Source organism: Grammomys surdaster, unplaced genomic scaffold (assembly GCF_004785775.1).
Source record: "Grammomys surdaster isolate TR1022 unplaced genomic scaffold, NIH_TR_1.0 690, whole genome shotgun sequence".
Lineage (NCBI taxonomy): Eukaryota > Metazoa > Chordata > Mammalia > Rodentia > Muridae > Grammomys > Grammomys surdaster.
This window is the reverse complement of record NW_021605109.1, coordinates 27,282-37,125: the sequence shown is the minus strand read 5'-3', so window position 1 is coordinate 37,125 and position 9,844 is coordinate 27,282. Positions and strand designations below refer to the sequence as shown.

Here is a 9,844-nt window from a genome sequence, read left to right as displayed (position 1 = left end):
AGGAAGCCAACAGAGGGTTTCCGGTGGACCAGTGATCTCAAAAGCCACTCTTTGGGATATTGTGGGGGATAAGTGTAGAAGGATGGGGTCAGCTCAGAGATCAAAGACACGGGGCATAAGAGCATCCAGGAGAGTGCACGAAGCAGTACTAAAGAACAGTGAGGTGCTCCACGGACAAGACAGCACTCCTGCCCCATGTGGAGGTGAAGGCATGGGAATGACTCAGCCTGAGAGGCTAGCCTGGGATGAGCAACTGTGTGGCAAGGAACACCTCCCCTTCAGCTCAGGTTGGGACATCAGTCTCTGCAGGGACAACTCCGCTCTGCACCGTGCTGGAGATGTGAGTGTACAGAGAATTAAAGGACACAGGGTTGGGAGTCCAGGGGGGATGCTGAGACTGATGCTGAGGCTGATGTTGAGACAGATGCTAAGATAAACGGTCCTGTTGAGTAAGAGATCTCAATGCCCCAGCATCCGACAGTGCTAGGGCAGTGAGGTGGGAGTGTGGGGGGAGCACGCTCATAGAAGCAGGGGGAAGGAGAGGTGGGAGAAGGTTTCCAGAGGGAAAACCAGGAAGGAGGATAACATTTGAAAGGTAAATAAATAAAATAACCAATAATTTTTAAAAAAGACTAAATAAAAAAAGATTTAAAAAAGAACAATTAATATTACAATTAGCATAATAATCAGCAGCACGGAGGCACTGAGGAGAGATTATGGCAGAGTGGTGGTCCCTTCTCATAGCTTACTCAGGAAGTAGTGTGGCAAGGAGATCGGAAAGGTTTCTTTTTGTCATTGCTAGGATAACCAAGGAGGAGCGAGTTAAAAAATACTGTTGGGGCTAGATACACATCTCTTGTGACTATCCATTATTGGGGTGTTGATAAAGTAGGGGGAGTAAAAATCTATAAACATGACTTCATTCTGGAGTCATTTTACATGGCAGTGGTCAAAGACCACAGATTTCTGTTACCCAGATTTCATGTTCCAACTTGGAAGCAGTTTCACAAACAGTATAGCTTTACAAAAGAGAGAAAGTCACCAATCAAGGCAGGTTTAAGAGGCATGGCTGGATACCTCAGAAAGGCAGATGCATCAGGATGGGGAAAGCTTCTTTATGGGCTTAAAATGCCGCCTGCTGCAGTTGGGGTGCAGCACGTTTCCTACTGAGGTAATTGTTTCTAATGTCACAGGCATTGGTTATGACACACAGGGAGCAAACCATGGATGTTCCATAGAATCAGAATTGTAACTGTGAACTGTTACATCACACCACAGTTTCTGAAATACAGACTCTGAGACATTATTTATGAATAAAACACCTTGGTCACAAGCTTTGGATCATTTCTGCTAGGTTGTAACTCAATTATCCCATGGAATCTAGTCTAAGTTCTTCCATGAGGTTGGTTCCCTCTTCTCTGTTTCATGATCTGTCTCCTCAAAGTCCAGGGTGAATCGCTTCCCAAAACTGACTCTATCCCAGAGTTCCTCTCTCCTTACCAAAAGGCTCACCTCCTATTTCCTGCCTCAGCTAATAGGCCATCAGGTGATGCATCCATCCACACAGTACACAAAAGCGTCTCTTTACAGACAACTTACCACATGATAAGTTAATGGGCCTCAGGATGGACCTGCAAGGCTCCAACCTCTACTGAACTGAAATTCTCATCAACCAGTCAAGTGTCTGCAGACACGGAATTCTTTTTGAAGTGACTTGGGACGCCCAGAATAAAAGTTAGCTGCAGCTCTTCCTGGTGACAAGTAGGTCAGGGAAGGTGCCCTGTCTTTTTGCCTTGACTACTCACCTCTTCCATGCTGACATTTGGACTATTTGAGAAACAGAAGCCACAATGAGGACATCCAGTGGGCCTGTTGTTTAGAACACTGCTAGGGGTTTCCCACCAGGAGATGTTTCTGCAAGATAGAGCCTGCAAGCTATTCTCACCACAAATCATCCTGTCTGTCCATCTCAAGTGTGAGCACACGGCACAGTTTATCGCGGTCAGCGTTTTGTAAGAGGAAAGAGGAGTCCCTGGTGATAAAGACACATTACTGTGCAAAAGGAAAAGACACACCAGGAAGGCAGCAAAGACCCACATCAGGACTCACCTAACAGATACTGAAAGCTGGCTTCAGCTCTGCAGGTAATGCCCAAGAAACCTTCTCTCTGGGGACAGAGGAAGGAGCCTTCCCAGGGCCTATGTTATTGGCTATAGCCTGCTGTTTGGTTCTGTGGGAAGTAAGAACTTGTTTTTTAGAGAACTGGGCTTGAAACTGGGACATTTCTACAGTGCATCAAAACTTCTCTCTTGTCTGGGTCTTCATGGCTATAGAAGTTGCAGGTGCTATGGGCTGTGCTACTGGAAAGCGAATGGAACCTGCTCTTCTGACCCTCTACAGAGAGGAAGTACTGAGAACTTGCTAATTTAGGTGCTGATGTAGGAGCCAGGATGGGACAGGACTGTGACAGAGTCCCTCTGGGAGAGGTGGCATCACTGCCATGCTCACATCAGACAGGAGATGCCTCGGGGCCAGGAACCACAATTCCCTGGTAAATCCATGGGGAAGAAGACAGGATACAGTCTCTCCTAGCAAGAAAAGGAAGAAAACAGCTCAGCCACTGAGACAGGTCTTCTACACACACAGAGTAGCCTGTTTTCTGTGGAAACCATTTCGGATTAAACCATGGCTAAATATTTTCTCAGAGAACTGGCTGCCTCAGACTGATAGAGGATGAAGGTGGCTGAAGCCCAGGGCTTCTCTGCAGACATGTCACTCCCTGGGGACATGAGACAAAGCTCCAACACCTCCCTTCCCTGCTCTCCATCCTCCTTCACTCTCCCAGTCTCCTCTCCCTCCATCTTCCCCTTGGCTCCCTCATCCTGTCCCCTCCTCCCCCTCCTATCGCCCCGCCCCCTCTTCCTTGCACTTCCTCACGCCTCCTTCTCCCATAATACATCTTGTTCCCTCTCTTCCCTATCCTTCCTCACCTTTCTATTCCTCTCTCATCGACTTTCCCATTCGAACTTCTCTACAGCATGGACGAAGGCTACATCACAATGATAGGATTCAGATGTGGTCCCCACTCCAGGGGAGGATGGACAAGTTGGCCCTCTGGACAGTCTCCTCCCATAGCTGTGATGAGTCAGACACTTTTGTCAATTATGTCACTGGGCCACACAACAGGCTGCCCAGAGAGGTCTAGATCTTTGCTTACCATCACACAGCCACTCTGACAGCTGAATTGAAATCAGGTACAGGTATCAGAGACACAAACGACATTTCTTTTTTTTGTTCTGTCAGGAGGCCTTCCAAGCCTGAGGCCATGTGGTACCCTGGCAGGGCTGAAAGGACCTCTCCCTAATGGTCCTTCTAACAGCTGTTCTCAGGGTTGCAAGGGCTTTGGCACTGAGCCACGTGTCTCCAGTGCTTCCTTTCAGTTAATCTCCCTACTCTCAGAATCACTCACTAGATTCAACCCAGTGCTGTCAGATCTCTTAGACAAGTCTTCTGGAAGTGAGGGTAAGCCATAGCCTACAAAATTCATTCAAGGTTCCTTCCTTTAGTCTGGACTGGAGCTTGTTGATAGGAGAGGTTACAAGTGCAGAGGAAGAGGACTCCCTGCCTTCTAATGAGTCCTTGTGCCAATCCAGAAAAGGAGAAGAGATAACCCATGGCTTGTGTCCAGCTCCAGGTTTTTCCTCTTCCTTTAATCTGTGAAGGTAGAATGACCCTTCCCCTTTCTGGATGCTGGTTCTCTTAAAGAGAAAAATTAACTTCTGCAACAGCATTTTCTCCATGGTAGGAGGGAGCTCATGAAGTATTATTGACATCTGAGTGTCCAGAGCACCTCCCATGGATTGTCACAGAGGCAGGAAGGGCAACACAGCAGAGCACAATGCCAACCAGGTGGGCGAATTCAGAGATGGCCAGAACACCAGCTGATCTTCCCAGACTCAAAGGGTGTTTTCTTTCCAGCATGGAGAACAGAGAAGATGGCCTTCATTGCACCCCTGTGGATCTTGATGGCCGGGATCTGCCCTGCTGTCCTCTGCTGCTCAGATGACACGCTGGGAAGGCACATTGCTGTCCAGAAAGACAGAGACCAGGGAACACAACTGGACAGTCTAAAATTGGCCTCCATCAACACTGACTTTGCCCTCAGCCTCTTCAAGAAGATGGCTCTGAGGAATCCAAACGAAAATATTTTCTCCTCCCCACTTAGCATCTCAGCTGCCTTGGCTTCCCTGGCACTGGGAGCAAAGGGGAGAAGACCCTGCAAGAGATTCTAGAAGGTCTCAAGTTCAATCTCACAGAGACCCCAGAGGCAGACATCCACAGGGGCTTTGGGCACCTTCTACAGTGGCTCAACCAGTCAGGGAACCAGGAACAGATCAGCACAGGCAATGTTCTATTTATTGAAAAGCGCCTGCAGATCCTGACAGAGTTCAAGGAGAAGGTGAGGGCTCTGTACCAGACTGAGGCCTTCACAGCCGACTTCCAGCAGCCTCATGAGGCCAGAAAGCTCATCAATAACTATGTGAGGAAACAGACCCAGGGGAAGATCAAGGAACTGATTTCAGACCTGGATAGAAAGACAACCATGGTACTAGTGAGTTTCCTCAACTTTCAAGGTGAGAATGCGCACTTGGTGAGTGGAGGGGGAAGATGTTGGCTGGGAACCTGCGTCCTTACACTGACCATTGGAGAGGATGTAACAACCACAGAGCCATGTGTATCTAACAATACCCACATCCCTTACTTCAGATATATATATATATATATATATATATATATATATATATATATATATATATATGATATTGATGTAAATTCTGGGACATGCCCAACAGAAACCCTGAGCTGTCAATCTAAGAAGGCTGATCTGGGCTGTGATTTAAACTTACTGACTAGCAGAATACAACATCTTCCACTGCCAATCCTAACTGAGCAAGCAGAAGCCAGGGTTACTCAGAACACAAATGGAATTCCTCAGTCTGCCTACACCAGGCATGTCTAATGTATTCCTATAGGAGGTATCCAGCCCTGGTGTAGAACCTCAGTCTCCAGCAAGGTCCAGGTGTACTGGAACTTCTTGATCTAAAGGAGCCTAGGGACACTAATCCTAAAGGGGAAAGCAGCATAACCCAAAACTAGTTAAGAATTGGGGACAGTTCCTACATAGGACATCTCCCCTGAGCCTATTGTGTAATGCAGTGATCTTGGGCATGGAGAAGCCGGGACTAGCAGTTCCATTAGAGAAGAGGAAGTGTCAGACAGGCAGTGGTCTGTGTTTAGTGTCTGGCTGCATCATTGAATTTTAATCTTATAAGATTAATGTATGGTCATCCTGAAATGCTAGAAATCCCGAGACGCATTCATGGGAATCTGATGGGACTGGGGTACATGATAGTTGGAGACTAAGATGCAGACTTAATATATAAGGGGAGACGGGGAAAATCCAGGGAGCCCACACCCACCACTCCCTGCCTAATAGAGACCAGAAAGGTGACAGCCCAGATATTGTCAGATATTGACAAAAGTCATGATGTAACTAGACCAGGGGTGGATCTTGGGTTAATTAAAGTTAGTACAGGATACAAGGAGGGCAGGCCTGGGCTATAGGCAGAAAATCAAAGTGAAAATTGACAGAAATATAGGAAAGGAAGACAGTTGAACAGGAGGACAGAAGGACAGGAGGACAGGAGGACAAGAGGACAGGACAGCTTCAGAGCTTCTGTGTGCTGGGAATGGTGAAAGCAGAGTCACTGAATGAAGGGTTAGACTGCAGGGGATGGCTCTTTCAACTCTCACAGGACACAGGATCAAATGCTGCTTCGTGTGAGGTCTGATGTATGTCTAGGCTGAGAGATGCCAAGAGTAAGAAATTGCTTCATTACCAAGTCCCACCGTATACATTGGTTGAGTGGACATAAACTAGAAATCTAAAACAAGCCTGAGCCGATACCTGTGATTCTCAGAGTGGCCCGTGTGTGAGATGAGGACTCATTACCCATGTCTTAGCCCACAATCTATTTGATCATTGACTTCTCATGATGTGGTAGAATGGAGTCTCGGCTGTTCTATTTTGCCTAAAACCTATTCTATAAGGCATTGCCTTCTAGACACGGTTCCCCTGGAGAAGACAGGATCCTCAACTCTCCCCAGGCTCCAGTCTCACCACCTTCACTCTCATCTCTTACACATGCCCCCCAGATCCCTGACTGTGTCAGGAGCTCATGTAGCCAGGCTGTGGATTTGAGGTTCCCTTTCTAAACCAAGTTTGGATCCTCATTGCTACCAGTTTGTCCACCTATAATAGCTTTTCCAGTTCTGTATACTCCACCCCAAGGGACACGCTGAGTGACTGAAGATGGATGGATTGTTGTCACAACTCAGAAGCTAAGGATAAGTGGGGAAGAGGTGGAGTGTTTCTATCGCTGTTACAATCTGATGATTTGCCTCATCTTTAGGCTACTGGAACATGTCTTTTGACCCCTATGACACGTTCATGAGAAATTTTACATTGGATAGGAAGAGGACTGTGAAGGTGCCCATGATGAAAATCAAGAACCTGACCACACCCTACTTCCGGGATGAGGAGCTGTCCTGCACTGTGGTGGAGCTGAAGTACACAGGAAAGGCCAGCGCCCTCTTCATCCTCCCTGACCAGGGCAGGATGCAGCAGGTGGAAGCTAGCTTGCAACCACAGTCTCTGAGGAAATGGAGGAAATCTTTGAGGCCCAGGTGCATGTCCACAGGACCCAGAACTGCCACTGAACCCTGTACTGATGTTGTCATGATGCCCACTGTCCCTGTACCTCAGATTCTCACTTAGATCCAGTGTAATGGTTAAAGTGTCAGCTGAAGACAGGTGGAGTTGAGTTGAATTCCCTTCCTATATCTCAGTTGTTTGAGGCCTGATTTTACTGTGGTTTTTGTCTTTGACAAAATGAGAACAGCTTGAACATGGAGCTGAGGTTTTCTGTGTCTCTAACAGAAATTACACTCAATCTTGACGTATCTTTGCAAGGCAGAGGGGATTGTAGAGAGATATCATCTTTGAGAGTCAGCTGTGCCCTGTGTAGCTATTGTATCCCCTTATCACTCACTCATTTACAATTCATGGAATGGTGACTTGAAGACCTAATATGTGCCAAGCTCTGACATAGAATCTGAGAGAGTATCAGAGAAGACTATATAACAATTCTCATCCTTGCGGGCTATCTTGTAACTGAGGAAGAGACAGTAGGGAGATGTAAATAGAACTAGTCATTATTTCATAAGTTAAAGGCCAGATTGAATGCAGTGTGAAGTTGAGAAGAACAACCATGGGTAAAGACGCTGGAGTCTGATGCAGTGTCCAGTTGTGAATAGAAGGGTCATTATGTGATGTTTGGGGTCAGCATGGCAGGGAAAGACTGCATTTTATTGATCTAGGAGGAAAGAATTCTCAGTCAAGGAACAGCTAGCACCAAGCCAGGTTGCCTGTCCACTGTAAACACTCTCAGATACTGGCGGATAATTACTGCATTAGGAAGAGCAAAATCTCATGGTACAGGCATGGGTGGAAAGACACATGATGGCTTCTCCTTCCTCCTCCTGCACCTCTTCCTCCTTGTGGTTCTCCTTGGACACCAAGGCCTTGAAACCCAAGCCCCATCCATGTGCATTTTGCCCAGCTATTGGCTGTTGGCATCTTTATTTACCCATCAGACATAACTTGGGGACAGGCTCACTTAGCCTTAAGTAGACTTTCACTTCTCTGAAAGAACCAGGACCTTGGGGCTCGCACTTAGCATTACAATGGATAGCAAAACTCTACAGAAACCTGCACAGTCTGCCAGGACATTGGCTGTTCCCTGTGGGGCTGTTGAAAGGCTGCCTTTGGGAAGTGCCTGGCATTGCCTACTCCTGTCCTCCTGTTGTAGTGGTTTGAGGGCAGCACAGATTCAGACACTGAGTGGACCCAGGGCGTGCCTAATCTCACACCCTGAGCAGAGTCTTGGGAACACTAGGGTAAGAGCTCATGGAAGGAGCAAAGAAATTCACCAGCAGATGAGGTCAGTGGTCACTGCTTCCTCCAGGTCTCTCTCCTGCTCTCCCCGGTCTTCAGTGAGTGGTGTATTTCTTTCCTCACAGATGATCCACAAGGCCGTGCTGGGGATGACTGAGACAGGCACAGAAGCAGATGCCACCACCATAGCCCAACATAACTTTCTGCGCGCAAAAATTAGCACTACAATTGTTAAGGTTGACAGGCAATTCCTGTACATTGTTTTAGACCCAGGTTCTGGGATTGTGCACTTTATGGGCAAGATTATCAACCCATTAAAAAAGTAGAGCTTTCTAAGTTGTGGAGTTTCTTTCCAAGTTCTATGTGCTTTTCAGCTTCCTCTGATCACATCCTCTGATTGACTGTGGCACATGTGGAATTGGACAGTGACCTTGACTAACTTTAGTGGTCACGAATTACAGGAGCATGTGGATGGTCCGTGTCAGGCCCCCAGTCCTAGTGGCATCACCTGCTCATATTTCTGAGCCTGAAATTTGTCTGACTTCCACTTCTCAGGTGGACATCTCCACCTTCATCACCCAAAATGAGCGTGTAGGAACAAATAGCCAATGAACATAGACCTTCACAGAAAGTGTCCAGGCAGTGTTCACTCAGATCCTGTTGGCAGTGGGTGGCCTCTGTTGGGTTAAGTGGGGTCCCTCATCTGCCCCGCCATGTGGCTAGTGCCGCTCAGGGAGGCAGGACACAGGAAGTTTTACTGCGCGTACCCCATCCTGGCGCTGGGCTGGATGGAGTCTGGCTATGTGAAGTCATGGGACACTGCTCTGGGGTTGGAGAAGTGCAGTCTGAGGTCCTGGGGACAACTGGAAATGGCTCAGGGGTCCCTGGGCCTGCAATGAGGCCAGGACCTTCTGATTCTCAGGCTCTTGGGCACCCAGGTACCACTGGGAGCAGAAGAAGACCTGAGAAAGGAGTGGAGACCTTCTGGCTGGTGGATCCAGCCTGCTACCAAAGGGGAGAAGGGGAGAGCACTCCAACTGGATCCCGCGGAGTGGGAGGGGTTGAGGGATGGTGGGGTGGGTGAAGTCCTTGGCTTGGTCCCCTGCTGGCAGCTGGCTTGGCTTGGTGGTCGCTGTGGCTGGGAGTGCTGAGACTCCTTCTGAGTGAGATTAGATGCTAGGTAAAGGCCTTCTCTATTGATCTCCACAGGGGATCCCAATGAAAGGGGTCAGTCCATGGTTTTAAGGCTTTTATTGTTATGGCAGAGAGTGGATGAGTATAAATTGTATCCCCCTTTTTCAGGGCAGGCCTGGGGTTAAATACCTTTTGCAGGGAGGAGTGTCTGGGAAGGAAAGCTTAATTGGCTGAGCCCTTCAGGCCTTTAGATACCTCATTAATATGGAGATCTGTCTTGAGGCTACATGACCACGGGGTCACATCCTCTACCTGTGGAGGGGCTTAGGGCATTGCCCTTGCATAGCTGAAGGACTCAAATCTATGAAGGGCTGCAGCCTTGTGTCAGGGGCCTGGAGTCTGGGGTCATGGCAAAACACCTGCCATCCCTTAGGGTCACTGAGGTTTCCAGCCTGTAATTGACTAGAAACCAGGCTGTCTTTCATCGTCCTACAGCCTCTAGTGACAACAGGGACATAAAGATTGTCACTTGCACTCTGTGACTCCTGTGGCCCACATGCTATTATGAGTCCCTTTTATGGATGAGGAAACTGAGGCACCAAGAACCTCAGTCATTTCCCCATGAATCACAGCTAGATACCATGGTATTCTAAGTTCTCTGATGCCACGGGGACAACCTTCACCAAGCAAAGA

The 9,844-nt window shown here is 47.9% G+C and overlaps 1 pseudogene; it reads left to right on the top strand.

Moving 5' to 3' along the window:
• Positions 1-3,995: 3,995 nt before the first annotated feature.
• Positions 3,996-8,343, top strand: LOC114633492 (annotated as a pseudogene).
• Positions 8,344-9,844: the final 1,501 nt, after the last annotated feature.